General features: G+C 38.7%; 1 long non-coding RNA gene across 1 annotated transcript; it reads right to left on the bottom strand.

Moving 5' to 3' along the window:
- Positions 1–257: 257 nt before the first annotated feature.
- Positions 258–14,448, bottom strand: LOC137273829 (uncharacterized). Its single transcript, XR_010956156.1, has 5 exons — positions 14,210–14,448; positions 11,483–11,612; positions 10,872–10,928; positions 9,213–9,425; positions 258–958 (listed from the first exon to the last, which is right to left on the bottom strand). It is a non-coding gene; the product is annotated as an uncharacterized lncRNA (long non-coding RNA).
- Positions 14,449–17,183: the final 2,735 nt, after the last annotated feature.

Below are 17,183 nucleotides of genomic sequence, written 5' to 3'. Positions count from 1 at the left end.
TTCACACACCCCACACACAACATTGTGACACGTGTAGCCTTGGTGGAACAATACACCTTCAGTTGGTTTACCATACTATGCTATAGATTTAGATCCTCTGAGAGACTAACGATAAATGACAATGCCTCGTAAAACTGATGCCTGCAAGTATATATATATATGGTTTTGGTCCAGATGCAGCCTGTGTGCAAGGAGCGGGTATTTATACGATACATGGAAATTGTGAAGAATGCACTACTACTTTCAACAGAACCAACTTTCATTTTCGTACGGAAACGTATATTTTCCACAAACGTTTATTATTAAAAAGATGAATACAGAATATGTATGATGGCGTTAAAAAGGAGGTACACACTATGCAATCGTATCACTCTAAAACGAACTAAAATGTTGCGTTATTACTTTGGTGAAAACAACCAGTTGAGTGTGGAGTTTTTGATGAGGAATTCTGATGCGTACAAGAGAGGCAACTCTGCCGGCACTTCCTATGCATGTCCTGAAGGCCTGTGTACTATGACGTCAATAAACAGAACATGTCACGGTATAAATATAACACATAAAAACTTTCAAGCTCAGACAATTGCACGTTTTTGTTCCGAGAAGTTCTCTTTTTGGCGAACTCGCAATATAATGGCGGCCATTACAAAACACAACAATGGCACCGTCATAAATACTAACTCAAATATTGAAGTGCCATAGGCACACAAAATGATTACGTCGTCACAAGATGCACATGAATTGTTTTTCCCACTTTGCGAGTATATTTGTTTTTCATCCGTGATCGATGTATATGAAAAATCAGTTTCGTTTGTCGATGGTTGGGTAACGGCAATGCCTAAAGTGTTGGATGTCGACGATTGGCCGGATACTGAGGGAAATGACGTCAAAGTAGTGATGACGTCACATCTTCCTTGGTGAAAAGTATCTTTATGATAGGTATAAATGATGTATGGCCCACCTGAAAATGTAAATAACACGTCACAATTTAATTCTGGACTCACAATAGTCCAGAAACTCTCAGCACTGTGGCCACTCTCTCACAAGGGATTTCGCAAAATTAAACAGGCAGCTGTTATGTATGTGTGCTAAGGATGAAAAAATGAAAAAATTTTTTTTCGAAAACTCAAAATTTAAACTCGCTCGCCCATGGGCACGCCCATGGGCGAGCAGTGGCCAATGGGTAGGCCCATGGGCAGGCCCATGGGCGAAAGTGTTTCATTTCATCCAGAATGAATGTTTTGGAGGTTGTAAATGAATGAAAAAATGTTAATAAGTATCATGACACAAATTTCAGCTTGTTGTGACTTGACTCTGCTAACTGACAGCGATTTTGAAAAATCTCGCCCATGGGTGAAAAACATATTGGCCCATGGACGAGAATAATTAATTTCATTGAAACTACATGTTTTTTTTCCAGGCTGTGCAGTTTTTCAATAAATGAACGTGTATTTATTATTGTCTTGACACGAAATTAAGCTTATTTTGACTTAATTCGGCTAATTAAGAGTGATTTTTCAAAAAGACTCGCCCATGGGCGAAAACCATTTGGCCCATGGGTGAGAATAAAATAAAAAAGTACATTTATGAGTATCATGACAGAAATTTCAACTCACTTTGACTTAATTCTTCTAAATGAGAGCAATTTTGAAAACTCTCGCCCATGGGAGAAAGACATTTTGGCCCATGGGCGAGAATATTTGCCTTCACTCAAAATACATCTTTTCCTGTGGTTTTGGAGGTGTAAATGAATGAGGATATATATATGAGTATCATGGCACAAAATCCAACTCATTATGACTTAATTCTGCTTATTGAGACCGATTTTAAAAAACATCTCGCCCATGGGCGAAAAACATTGGGCCCATGAGCGAAAATCTTTCCTTTTCACTCCAAATACATCTTTTCTAATGTTTTGGAGGATGTAAATGTATGAAAGTGCCATTATGAGTATCATGACACAAAATTCAACTGATTTTGACTTAATTTTGCGAATTCAGGAAGATTTTTAAAAATATGCCAGAATAATCACTTTTACTCAAAATACATCTTTTCCCGTGTTTTGGATTTTGTAAATGAATGAGGATATATATATGTATCATGGCACAAAATCCAACTCATTTTGACTTAATTCTGCTAATTTGTAACAAGTACAAGAATCTGGACTTCCACTTAAATTTTCATAGCTTTTTTTTATTGTCTTGGAGGTTGTAAATATATGAATGAAAGTGTGTTTATAATTATCACGACAAAAAAAAATGAAATCATTCAGGTCTTAATTCGACTAATCTCTCTCGTGGACGAAAATATATTCGTTTGCTCGTTTTCTTTATTTTGCAAACATATGGCTTAAAAATAGATGAAATTCTAATGACAATTCAGTTTGATTTCGTGAGTTTAGTTTTATGTTGCACTCAGTAATATCCCAGCAATATGGCGGCAGTTTGTAGATAATCGAGTTTGGATCAGACAATCCAGTGACCAACAGCATGAGCATCGACCTGCACAATTGGGAACTTATGACATGTGTCAACCAAGTCAGCGAGCCTGACCACCCGATCCCGTTAGTCGCCTCTTACGACAAGCATAGTCGCCTTTTATGGCAAGCATGGGTTGTTTAAGCCTTTTACTTCCAGCAACATATACAATACACTTAGAATACTAAGCCTTGAGATTCTTTTGAATTTAGGTATTCTATAAATATACCAAAATTCAACCTATATCTATGAAGTTGAAGTTATTTGTGAAAGCCCTAATCAAGAGTGACCAAACTCCAGTGACTATGCTGGGACACAATGATAAATGGTGTTGTGAGATCTTTAACCTGTATTGAAACATGTCTTGCCAATTCCGCTGACATTCACCAAATGTACCTGCCTAGTAGTTTTAAGTGTACCTACCCAGTTTAGCATGTTTCGTTTTAAAAGTGTGGTCTCCATTTTTAGTAATTCCCGTTTGCCCGTGCCGGTTTTTCCTCGTCCGAGGTTTTATGGGGTATTCTCCCATTTGTCAGACCAGAAATTATCTACAACAGGGGTAGGTCACTCGCTTGTTTCCTTTACCATTTGTACTAATTAGTATGCGCCTCCTCATGCTCCAATGCACACAGTGACCTGATTCGTCTCCATCGCAACTTAGGCTGCGTTTAACAGTACTTCAGTCAGTTTACTGTATCAGTCGAAATCTTACAATGAATGAATGAATGAATGAATGAAGAGCAAGAAGTATATGTGAATGAATGAAAGAAATAATAAAAGAAAGAAGTACATATGTGAATGAATGAAAGAATAAATGATACATCACGACCATCCCTTCCAAAACATGCTAAAGAACGCAAAACTATCGTTAGATCACATGTGTTAACATCAGCTTGTTATTGTCTCCCTGGTCAGGCGTAACAATTGTCAGACAGGTTAAAACAACAAACTATCTGGTTGACTGCACAGCTACCTGTTGACGTAGTATACCCACAACACCTACTTTTCCTGCGTAACCTTCATCTACATCACCACCCTTAATATAATGAGCAGAGAGCACAGAAGGCCCTATAGCTGTAACCACTGAACCGTGGCGTCTCTCTGCTCCCAAGTTCCCAAGTGGGGGTGTCCTTTTCTACCTATTCCATTGATCTTTAAAACATCTAACAAGCTCAACGCATGCATTTTTTTTACTCAAATGTGATGTTATACATATCATAAGAGTATTTTTTATGTGTTATTCAGTTGATAAATTATTATTTCATGATACATATATGTACAATATTTTGCTTCGATTCTGTAACTACCCACATTATGACATTGAGACCATTCTGATTTATCTAGTAAAATACGATTGTATAGTTTTGAGTTTGAATCTTGACATATTTTACCGGTTTGCCACTTTTGCACTCTACCTTTTTAAAGGGGGCGTGCATATTTTGGTGGTTTTTAGTATTCCATCTATTCATTTGGATTTATTAATTTATTTGTTTTTGTTTTGTTTTTTACTGCTAGTGGGCCTGTTAGTCTGCTTTGATAACTGTAAATTTATTCTGACGTTTGACGAGCGGAACATGAAGTGTTGTTATCATGTATGTTATGTAATTATATTATTGGTATGGAGCGGCATTGATATGTATGTTTATGCTTGACAATCCAGTCCCGATTACTTGAGGAGATTAGTTTAAACTATACATTAACGTATCCATACTATTAATGTGTAATCATTATATCGGGCTATGAGGAATACGTAATGTAATCAAGATTGACTTTGCGTTTACTTTTCTATTTTTTAAATAAATTTTCACTATTTTTGCTACACAGATTTACTTTGGCTTCCGTGATTGTTGTCTCTAAGTATTTTAGAAATTATGTTGTTGAGACAACTGGAACTGTTGATCTGCAGTCTTTCAAAATTCATTTTCACGAGATATATTCTCCCTTTTTACCAGTTCTCAGAATGAACATATAGCTGTTTACAAAAAGGTATCTTCCCGTAAAATAAGTAGGACGAAACGTGAAGCATAGCAGCGCATTTGCCATAACTGAAGTTGTTAAAATGATCCTGAAAACTGTCATTTTCAACATTCACCTTGCAAGCAATTTTACCAAGAAACTAAATAACTCATTACTACTGGAAGGAGTGAACTGAAAGCCCATTTTAACTGAAGTCACTGATTGAACTCGCTAACATCGATTCACTTACATTCTGGTACACGTGTCTTATTTCGTTTCCTGAGGACACACATTTTACTTTTTTTTATAGAAAAGCCGTGTCTAATCCCATAAAACAACACCGTTGTCACTACACCAAACGATTTTGACCTCGACCCAAAACAAAGGTTTAACTTACAGGACTACCTGTAAGATATTCCTTTCTTGATAACGAGTTTAACAGCTACGCCGAAATGCTGCTTACCTTATAAGAAGTTGTATATCCATAGAACTTTCGTATTTCTTTCCAAATGATCATGACCTGAACAGATATTACTTTGTCAGAGACTTCATGAGTGATTTTCAAGTTCTAATCCACACACTGATTTCCACTTTTTCATCATTTTGACTTTTATCTCAGTTTGTTGAGTATCTCAGCATAACTCGCAAAGACAATGGAAACTGAGCGGAACGATGACGCTTTCTGTTTCTTCCGCGTTCACTTACGTAATTTCCGTAAAGCGCCTACGACAATTTGCACCGAAAAAGTCATGTCTCGTCCGCTGGTCTTGTTTATTGGAGTATAACAGCTGCCGCTTTCATGTGTATTTGACTTGTCATGTACAAAATTCATCCATGGATCACGTTAGGTCATTAGGAGACACCAGCTTTGAAATGAACAGGTGTTCGTGAGTGTATATGGATGAAAAAGACTGATTGCACAAGACGCGCAGCCAAATATCTCACATTCAAAGGAAATCTCGAATTGATTGTTCTATAAGGCGTCGAGCTGACCGGTTGGTTTTGGTGTTGTGTATAAACCTCCTTTGCAAGAACTTTGTCAAGCATACCTGCTTTGTCCTTTTGCAAGACCTGCACATATTAGTCTTTGAAAGACATTGACATTTATGTGCAGGTGCTCTGGAAAACCTTGTCCGGCACGATATTCCTTCCAATTTAGTTATTGTGTGCATGCTGCATTTCAATTTTGGAAATGTGCTTAAAACATATTTTGATTCTCAAAAAATGTGGTTCGTTTAGCAAGCAAAATATTGCTTTGATTAACACTTCACCAGTACTATACAATATTACAGAATACACAAAACCGGATACACAAAAACGACAAATTATAGCATTGTGATTAGGGGTATATGGGGTTATAGGAGTCCCTTTTTATTCACCGAGACAAGTCCTACACGCCCTGGTGGGGTGTGGATTCGGGGAGGGGATAACGGAGGAGATGACCAAGACACACGTACTCCATACGCTATCATGGTCTTCCTTACTGCTTGAAGATCGACCTTTTCTCACTGTGGTCTATGATGACTTCGGTGAACGGAAAAGAACTTATTCACTGTGAAAACCAGAAAATAGTTGATCCGTCCACGATTTTATCATAAAACACAAAGCTTGATTTTTTAATTTTTTAACAGGAAACTAATTAACTTGTCAAAAACCTTCTCACAAATGTTCAGTGTTTCTACAAAGAGCTAGTCAGACACAACAAACCATAATTCTATTTTTCATGTTTACTTATATGATAGATGTATTTGATGTAATGATATGTATGCATATGCTATTATATGATAGTTCATATGGATGACGACACATGCTTCATTTATATTTTGTATTATATGCTGTATGGGTGAGGTACTGTAAAGCTTGTTCACCAGTCCCAATCAGAGTTACAAAACACACAAATACAACAACATGGAGATGTGTGGAGAAAATAGAGACATATGGAGAACAGCAATGTCATAACTGAACAGAAATCATTCCCTCTATTGGTGAAGGCTGTGTGGGATTAGTTAAACAAAGAAATCTAGTCGACCATGCCTCCTAATCCTCTTACTCCTTAAACAAACGACTTGCCTGGGCTGTCTAAAATTGAATTGAAATTTTGGTAAATTCGATGTCTCGGGTAATACGTAAGGAGGTAATCAGGTGTCAACACTATGGCGTTCGACGCTCCGGACATGAAGGAAAACCAAATACGTTATAAAGTACAGTAATGTGGTCACTATGAGCGAGGCAGACAGTCTGATGAGCACAGCTCATTACGGAAATCTCTTGTCTTTGGAGCTGCTCGTTGAGACGCTGAAGCCTTCTGTCAAGATCTTCTTTATTCTTTATTGTGGCCACTGTCTCACAATATGCAGTTTACATTGCTCACAGACCCTCGATTCACGATGACGCCAACTTTCTCGACTACTGTTCGTGCGACGACTATCATTCAGGAATTGGTTCCGCAGCTCATTCTTTCACCGAAGTCTGTGTGTATGTGTTTTAGGTCGTTAATTAGCGTAGAGACGAGTCTTCTGCTATTCTCGGGCATTCTCGGGCACAAGTTCTCCAAGGTATTGGCAAGACATGTTTCAATACAGGTTAAAGATCTCACAACACCATTTATCATTGTGTCCCAGCATAGTCACTGGAGTTTGGTCACTCTTGATTAGGGCTTTCACAAATAACTTCAACTTCATAGATATAGGTTGAATTTTGGTATATTTATAGAATACCTAAATTCAAAAGAATCTCAAGGCTTAGTATTCTAAGTGTATTGTATATGTTGCTGGAAGTAAAAGGCTTAAACAACCCATGCTTGCCATAAAAGGCGACTATGCTTGTCGTAAGAGGCGACTAACGGGATCGGGTGGTCAGGCTCGCTGACTTGGTTGACACATGTCATAAGTTCCCAATTGTGCAGGTCGATGCTCATGCTGTTGGTCACTGGATTGTCTGATCCAAACTCGATTATCTACAAACTGCCGCCATATTGCTGGGATATTACTGAGTGCAACATAAAACTAAACTCACGAAATCAAACTGAATTGTCATTAGAATTTCATCTATTTTTAAGCCATATGTTTGCAAAATAAAGAAAACGAGCAAACGAATATATTTTCGTCCACGAGAGAGATTAGTCGAATTAAGACCTGAATGATTTCATTTTTTTTTGTCGTGATAATTATAAACACACTTTCATTCATATATTTACAACCTCCAAGACAATAAAAAAAAGCTATGAAAATTTAAGTGGAAGTCCAGATTCTTGTACTTGTTACAAATTAGCAGAATTAAGTCAAAATGAGTTGGATTTTGTGCCATGATACATATAAATATATCCTCATTCATTTACAAAATCCAAAACACGGGAAAAGATGTATTTTGAGTAAAAGTGATTATTCAGGCATATTTTTAAAAATCTTCCTGAATTCGCAAAATTAAGTCAAAATCAGTTGAATTTTGTGTCATGATACTCATAATGGCACTTTCATACATTTACATCCTCCAAAACATTAGAAAAGATGTATTTGGAGTGAAAAGGAAAGATTTTCGCTCATGGGCCCAATGTTTTTCGCCCATGGGCGAGATGTTTTTTAAAATCGGTCTCAATAAGCAGAATTAAGTCATAATGAGTTGGATTTTGTGCCATGATACTCATATATATATCCTCATTCATTTACACCTCCAAAACCACAGGAAAAGATGTATTTTGAGTGAAGGCAAATATTCTCGCCCATGGGCCAAAATGTCTTTCTCCCATGGGCGAGAGTTTTCAAAATTGCTCTCATTTAGAAGAATTAAGTCAAAGTGAGTTGAAATTTCTGTCATGATACTCATAAATGTACTTTTTTATTTTATTCTCACCCATGGGCCAAATGGTTTTCGCCCATGGGCGAGTCTTTTTGAAAAATCACTCTTAATTAGCCGAATTAAGTCAAAATAAGCTTAATTTCGTGTCAAGACAATAATAAATACACGTTCATTTATTGAAAAACTGCACAGCCTGGAAAAAAAACATGTAGTTTCAATGAAATTAATTATTCTCGTCCATGGGCCAATATGTTTTTCACCCATGGGCGAGATTTTTCAAAATCGCTGTCAGTTAGCAGAGTCAAGTCACAACAAGCTGAAATTTGTGTCATGATACTTATTAACATTTTTTCATTCATTTACAACCTCCAAAACATTCATTCTGGATGAAATGAAACACTTTCGCCCATGGGCCTGCCCATGGGCCTACCCATTGGCCACTGCTCGCCCATGGGCGTGCCCATGGGCGAGCGAGTTTAAATTTTGAGTTTTCGAAAAAAAATTTTTTCATTTTTTCATCCTTAGCACACATACATAACAGCTGCCTGTTTAATTTTGCGAAATCCCTTGTGCGAGAGTGGCCACAGTGCTGAGAGTTTCTGGACTTTTGTGAGTCCAGAATTAAATTGTGACGTGTTAAATAGGATTATTTGTGTAACTCTTTCAAGGTGATTAAGACAAAGTCATTTCATTATAATCAGGGAAGATAATGTGTATGATTGAGAGATTTCATGTGTAATAAGACTCATATATGAGCTATGAAGAATGAAATGTTTCTTCTTCAACCAGGTATACATTAATAAGCAAATTCAGTGCATTCAATATATTAGCACCGTCAAGGTTTATCGGTGTGCAAAATAATTTGGATTGTATATACGTGGAGGACACACTATAACGCACGTTACCAGCATCACCTAAGGTACAGTGATCACATAACTGAAGCATTGACCACAGTCTCGCCGACCTTGACCCGGCAAACATACTTACCCACAAGCTGGACAACGGGGATGGTGAACATCACGAACACCCACAACATTAGGCAGACGTTGATAGTTGTTTTATTCGTTTTCATGTGCTTGCGAAACAGGCATGTCCATAGGAAGGCGCTGTGTCCCACCCCGGCCACACCCAGCAGCCCCGAGACACACAGATACACTGGGATGAGGGGAGTCGCGGGACATCGGTGCAAATACTCAATCCCTAGAGTGGAGAAAGGTTAATAGCACCGTGTGAATCAAATCATCCCTTAATATTTATAAAGGTGGATTATGCAAGAATACGTAAGGGGAATATGTGAGGGGGTAACTGAGTTTAGTTTGGGGCCGCTTTTAGAAAAATCCCAGCAACATTGCGGAGGATATGTTTCGAAAATTGCGAACCTGGCCATCCAGTCACATTCATCCACAAAGAGGCCCAAACACCACGAGCAGGTCTGTGACGAGTGAACAAATAGTAATCAGGTGTATAAAGGTCACTAGTAGCTTATGGTATAACATTGTTTCATTTTACTGCCCGACGAAGGACATTAAGTTGAAAAACACTAAGTTGAAAAGACCGACGTCTCCTGCAAATGGTAATGCCCGGAAAAATAGCGTTACCGTTACTATGACTAAAATGAATCGAATATTTTCATTAAAATAAGAATGAAAACAACGGAATCGGTTTAGAAGCATTTACTGCTAACAAAAAACAACGGAGGTATCTGAGACACTTTTACAAATATACACACGTCATAGAACAACACAGATGACGTCACTATTCAGAGTAACGAGATTCGACCTTGACCTTTGCCCATACTACCGACCGTCATTCAGTGCTCAACAACGTTAGACTTCAAATCGATGTTTTCATGGCTGTATGTGGTAAGTTATGGCACAATTGTTATGGTTGGCACAAGCAAGAACGTGCACAATGGCACAGGTACATGTGACGAATGTGAGCCAGATATACCGTCAATAATGAATAAAGTTCAAACGGGTCGTAGGTGATTGAACTTCAACAGCTGACCTACCTATCACGTCGCCTAACAACGCGCTTAATTGATAATGGCCCGTCGTCAAGCATTTTTGCGGGCATTATCAAGTTACAGTAGCCCACTCATTTCTGATAGCGTGCGGGCGTTTTAATGATAATTCTATCCATTTTAGCTATAATGTTATTTATCATCCAAAGCTGTGCTCCACATTGTTCCTCGATAGATCGTCTACATTTTGTACTATGTTATGACAATGCAATAACGTCACCAAATTGATGTCACAATGCTATGAAACTGCACTGCAAGTCTAATGGCAGAACCGTGTTCAGAGATGTATATTTTTCATTCAAAACTAATAAGAGTGTTTCTCGATGATAAGCAGAAAGTCCTCTCACTGGCGCCTTTTTCCAATCATTAATTTTTCGCAAAGACATGAGGGCCTGTGATCGCGCATACCCCCTTTTGGCCTATCGGTTTTTTTCTTGGTTATGGATAGTTTTAAAAACAAACAAACAAACAAACAAAAACCCAACATCTTACGTGATTCCCAAACAGTATCATTAATTCGCTAAATAAGATAAAATATAATTATCATATTAGAAAAGGTGGTTTTATGAGTAGTGAATAATTAACTTAAAAATACATATATATAACTACGATATGTGACATACCTATAACAAACTTCGGGATTCCGAGAATGAACAGACAGCCAATGAGGATGACGATTCCTGGTGAATGAAAGTTCAGCTTCAGGCAATGGGTATACGCATTCAGTTTCTCACGACAGAAGGAAGCAACAGGTGAGAACACGACGAGATATAGAGGTAGATTCAGGTTAGACAATCATTGGTTATTAAGGTGGGTCGGTCATTGGTGGATCGGGTGAGTCAGTCATAGGTAAATCGGGTGAGTCAGTTATAGATAAATTTGGTAAATCGTCATATAGGTAAATCACCAGTCAAAGGTAAATCTGGTAAACAGCCAAAAAGTAAATCAAGTAAACAGTGGGTAAATATGCTAAAGTCACATCTAAATCTGGTAAACAGTTAGAGGTAAATCAGGTAAACATTCAGAGGTAAATCAGGTACATTGTCATATGTAAATCAGGTGAACCAGTATTCTATGACACAATAATGGAGGACAGCCTATTTCAAACTTTCACTTGTGGCGATGAAGCCACTCATTCACTTGTTCACAGACAAGAAGTCTGCGGATTCGTGAAACGGACAGACTGCAACAGGTATTTGACTGGAGGAACTAAGAACCCTATTACTTATCTCACCCAAAAGCGCTGTAAAGAAACAGCATTCTCCTGACGTCCTCTTCATTGGGATGTTTCTGCTATATACACATCACCACAGCAACACCTCTCCCTCGTCCTCTCCGTCGACTATTTGCTGTGTCGTCTGAAACTTCAAGGGGAGAGTGAGTGAGGGATTTTGTTTTTAGACCGCTCTTAGCAATATTCCAACAGAATTACGAAAGGGGAAACCAGATGGGGGCTTCACCCGTGTACTCGTGCGGGGAATCGACCCCGGGTTTTCGGGGTGAGGAGCAAACGCTTTAACCACTAGGCTACCCAACCGCCCCTCAATGGGTGTGGATGTGAGTAAGTTTAGTTTTACGCCGCACTCAGCAATATTACAGCTGTATGGTGGCGGTCTGTATATAATCGATGACATGAGTCAATCGAGTCAGTCAGCCTGACTCCCTTGTTCCGTTAGTCGCCTCTAACGACCAGCATGGATTCCCGAAGATACATTCTAACCCGGACCTTCATGAGTCCCCCATCAATGGGAAAATATGTCCGAGACGGAAGACTCAGTGGACTGAAGTAAGTATATAGTACAACTGAATACAATAAACCCAACCCAAAATATACACACTATTCCTGAAGGATTTACGGACGGAATTAATGAAATTAATAATTCTGATAACTTTCCTTGATATGCGGACAAAACATTTTGCGAGTTATATAGGTTGGCGAAGGTTGATAAGTGTGACGCACAGACTCTCACACAGTATTAAAGTAGAAAATAACCAATTGTCCTATGTGTGACAATTTAGATATATAATGACGACATTAGGAATTAATGACGTGATGTGGACTGAACTTACGACCCTACTCTAATATGTTTTTGCTGACATACCTTCACTTTGCGAGTAATACATGTGCCTGCAATACTGCAAGTGAGATTAACGTGTAGTCATGTATATGTCTGGCACATGCTTTACCCGTTGATAACAGCGACGCCTGTTGACAACAATGACACATGTCTCGTCTGTTGACAATAATGACACAGGTCTGATATGTTGACAACAATGACATATGACTGACATGTTGACAACGACACATGTATGATCTGTTGACAACAATAAACGTCAGATCTGCTGACAACAATGACATATATCTGACCTGTTGAGAACAATGACACAAGCTTGATCTGTTGACAACAATGACACAAGTTTGATCTGTTGATCTGTTGACAACAATGACACAAGTGTGATCTTTTGACACATGGTTGATCCGTTGACAACATTGATACACGTCTGATCTGGTGACAACAATGACATATATCTGACCTGTTGAGAACAATGACGCACGTGTGTCCTATTGACAACAATGACAACAATGACACGGCTAAACCGTGGACAATGACTCATGTCTAATCTGTTGACAACAATTAATGACACACGTCTGACCTGTTGACAACAATGAAACATATCTGACCTGTTGACAACATTGATACACGTCAGATCTGTTGACAACATCGACACACGTCTGATCTGTTGACAAAAATGACAGATATCTGACCTGTTGACAACATTAACATATTTCTGACATGGGAACACCTGGACGACATATTTGAGTAGAAGATACCTGAACAACATGTCTGAGTTAAAGACATCTGGACCATATGGTTGACTTCAACATACCTGGACCATATGGTTCACTTGAAGACACCTGCACCACATGTGTGATTTCAAGACACCTGAACCACACGTTTGATTTCAAGACACCTGCACCACATGTGTGATTTCAAGACAGCTGCACCACATGTGTGATTTCAAGACACCTGCACCACATGTTTGGCTTGCAGATAACTCGGAATAAGTCGTGTAGTCTGACTCTCTGCATAGTGGATGTCTGCTCGGGCAATATATACTGGACAAAAATAGATAGGGATATTTGTAAATTTTGAAACTATGAATAATGATGTATTTATTTATTGACATACTGATAAAATAACAGTCATAAAAATACGAACTTATCCCTTACTTATTTCGTCCAGTATATTAAAAATGGGATGTTGTGCTCGGAAATCATACAGTTAACTGACAAGCCTGGAAGTCGAGCACTACAACCAGCTGATCACCCAAGACACTGTGTAGACAGTAAACAGGAAGTGGTCTCTACCTCTTACGTGTTCGTGTTTGTTCATGTTTACTCTCGCTGCGTCTGGGTGTTTACTCGGTCTTTGTTCTGTTTTACTTGATTACCTCCTATGTGTTTAATTGTGAGGATACAATAGCTGTAAGTGTAACGGACGAGGACGACTCAAGTAACACGCTACGTCATTATCTGTAATGTCACAATACTAGCATGCTGACTCAAAGTATACCTGTATGACATACTGTACACGATCGTAACTATTTATAGTTATATACAGTATAATTGTTACGATGGAAGCAAAGGGCCCGGAACATGACACCATACTGATTACTGTTTATTTACTGACACACCGAGCTAGAGGCAGTGGTTACCGGGTACACTTACCACGCCCGTCTGAGGGAGGGACGGAGAGGGGTGCTGTCTCATCCACACCCCTGAGGAAGACCAGATATACACTCTGTATGACCGTGTGAGTGTTCACAGCCACCTGACCTTACCTCAGCCTGTCAATCTAGAGGTACATCGGAAGGTTTGATAGGCTGAGGTCTTTATGCCCAGGCTACTTTCTGTCCAACCCTGACTACCTTTCATGTAACATAAACATTGCTGATTTACCTTGAAGCATCAATCACAGTCCTTCAACGCAGTAAATATCCACATAGTTAGAACCTGTAGTCTGCAGGTATGTTTCCAAGTCACTGGTTAGGTCGACTTGGTATAGGGCCCACTTGTCGCCATTACGAACTCAGCAGTAGGTGACGGGACATACTTAAGTGTTGCTCGCACAGCAGGACGTGTACAGTCGGTCCGCGACTGGAAGGATAATCCTGCTCAGGCGATTGTTGTCCCTGAATGAGGAGCTTCCTGTAAACAGAAGGCCCTGCCTGATTGTGAAATACTTACAAAATACTGACTACATATTAACAAACACTGTGTTGAAATACAAACGCTGTTTCCATCAGCTGAAATTAGATCCATACGCTAAAGTTCTAATGATGTGAAACGTGCAGATAAGGAATTTCTCGCCTTTTGGTACACAGATACCATTTATCTTAAAACGATTTGTTTGAAAACGTAGTAATATCTGTTTCTTAAATTTCATACCAGCATTCCGTATTTAGGAGAATAGCAAGCAATAAATGCTTTTTACATACTGACCACTGATCACCTGTAGCCAAAAGTTAAAGTTTACTGTGGTCTGTTGTATGTTTCAAATACTGCTGCATTTTGTGTCTTTTCACAAATATATGATGGTTCTAAAATATATACATAATTGGATGCATAACCTCTCCAAACCTTTAGTGGAAATAAGGAACATTCATTCATTCGATTCAAATTTCATTTTTCTCATAGTAGCTGCGCAGTAACAATCCACAACACAATGATTATGAATGAGTGACGTCACTTTGCCCTGTCCTTCACACATTGAATCGTTCATACGAGACCTCCAATCAAATCCAACACTGACTGTGCGTGGTACATCATCCATACAGAGAAATGTCAACCCGTGTTTGTGCCATGGCGAGAATTAAGGGCAATAAATTCACTCCGAGATGTAGGATTAAGAGCTGGTGGATTAAACCACGTGTCGTCGTCCAATATCTGACAAAGAGTTATATCATTCCTTCTGCATTCTACGCATGTGAGTTAGGAAGCAATATATCGGCAACACTGAGATGAACGAAATGGAAACTGCCCAGTGCTACTTTGCTAGACGAGTTCAGAATCTCCCCTACAGGATCCCCTACAGTTGCTACAATTCAGGTTCTAGGACTATGGTCAATGCAAGGCAGAGTTGATGAATCAAAGCTCCTATTTCTGGGTCGACTCTGTCGCTCAGCCAGTACCAGTATTGTGAAACCTGTCTTCAAGTTGTATTTAAGGTTTGCGGAATATATGTCTACTATGATTAAAAGTACAAGATCAATTGCCCATGACCTTTTGAATGCAGCTCACAAATATGGTTTTTCAGATTCATGACAACAGTAGAATTTTCATGCAAAAATGTATGGAATTGCACGGTACAGAAGTCTATATGCCATCATAAACACACTGAAGGGAGAGTAAGCTCCACAAGCGTCCAAGCAGAGATTTAATGCTATTCATACACGTCTTTTCCTCATCGTCTCTAAAACCTGCGTTTGTGGTATAACACGGCCACCCCTCCTGTCTATGCTCTGATACAGCTTGGTATACTGCCCGTCACACCTGGGCTGCGTCTGTTACGCGAGACTGAAAGTGAGAGCAATGCAAAACATCAGATACTATATTGTGACAAGCTGGTAGAAAACATAAATGCGCTGAACGAGCGTCTGGTTGATAACGTCTGTCTTGACACATACATGAGACTGAAGAATGGTGAAGATGAGTATGTCCTGATATACCTTGGTTCCATTACTCCGGTAGAGCAGGGCATGACTGTTGATAGCTGGGCTAAGTTCATGCACATTATTGCAAAACGCATTAGTGCATGGAACTTAGTCAGCATTCCGTATTTTTGAGAACAGCAAGCAATGCATGTTTTTTACATAATGACCAATGATCATCTGTAGCTAAGAGTTAAAGTTTACTGTGCTCTGTTGTATGTTTCAAATATTACTGCATTTTGTATCTTTTCAAAAATATATGTTTGATTCTAGCATATATACATAATTGGATGTAGAACTCTCCAAACCTTTGGTGCATTCATTCATTCAGTTCATTCGATTCAAATTTCATATTTTCTCATCGTAGCTGTGCAGTAATAATGCACAACACTGTGTTTGTGAGCGAGTGACGTCACTTGGCTTCCCGATCGCTTCTCATTCCCATCTTGACACTCCACAAAAACGTTTCCACCACATCTTCGCGTCATCAAGGCAAAACTGATATTACAAACTAGATAAGATCACAGAAAATAAACCAAACGCTCTAAAACGATGATATGTTTCCACGTAAATGTTGGTGATTGTAGGACCTATGTTTGCCGAGGCCGTGATGCTCTTTCTGTTGTATGGTTATCTATTCAACCGATAAGGGTAATTATTCTGTCGATGTAACATCACAGGAAGCCATTCATTCCCACTCAAGATCTTATCAGTGGTAGGAAAATAGCTTTATTCTCAAAGCTGCATACTGAAACTATTACTGATGATACGTAAAATTTCTAAAATGCATTGGGAGAGATGTCCATTTTAGGCATAACCACGATTTGTAAAATATCAACACACCGGCCAATATTCAGCTCCAGTTTACTTTGTTTTGTTTCGTTTGTTTTCTTTTTTCTGGTCATCTTTATTCCCACAGTGTAGTATATTATATAGAATACATTCACATCTATATACTTCACAAATTTAATTTTGTGGTTTTCCCCACGCCCTCCACTGTATCAGTACATACAGTATGGTTTTTGCAACCATGCAATGCTGTCTTAGTCTGATTAAATTAAATAAACCTAACAACTAGTTTTCTCCGAAAAATATCTGCAAAATTATTGGTTTGAAATTGAACGATATAAGTTTTCAGTAGCTGTTTATAAAAGGCGACTGCTGGTATTATATCTATTGCATTACATATTCCGTAAATTATTTTTCATATTTGATTTGTGATT

This window comes from Haliotis asinina, chromosome 2 (assembly GCF_037392515.1).
Source record: "Haliotis asinina isolate JCU_RB_2024 chromosome 2, JCU_Hal_asi_v2, whole genome shotgun sequence".
NCBI lineage: Eukaryota > Metazoa > Mollusca > Gastropoda > Lepetellida > Haliotidae > Haliotis > Haliotis asinina.
Note: the sequence above shows the minus strand (reverse complement) of the source record. Positions and strands in the feature narration are given on the sequence as shown.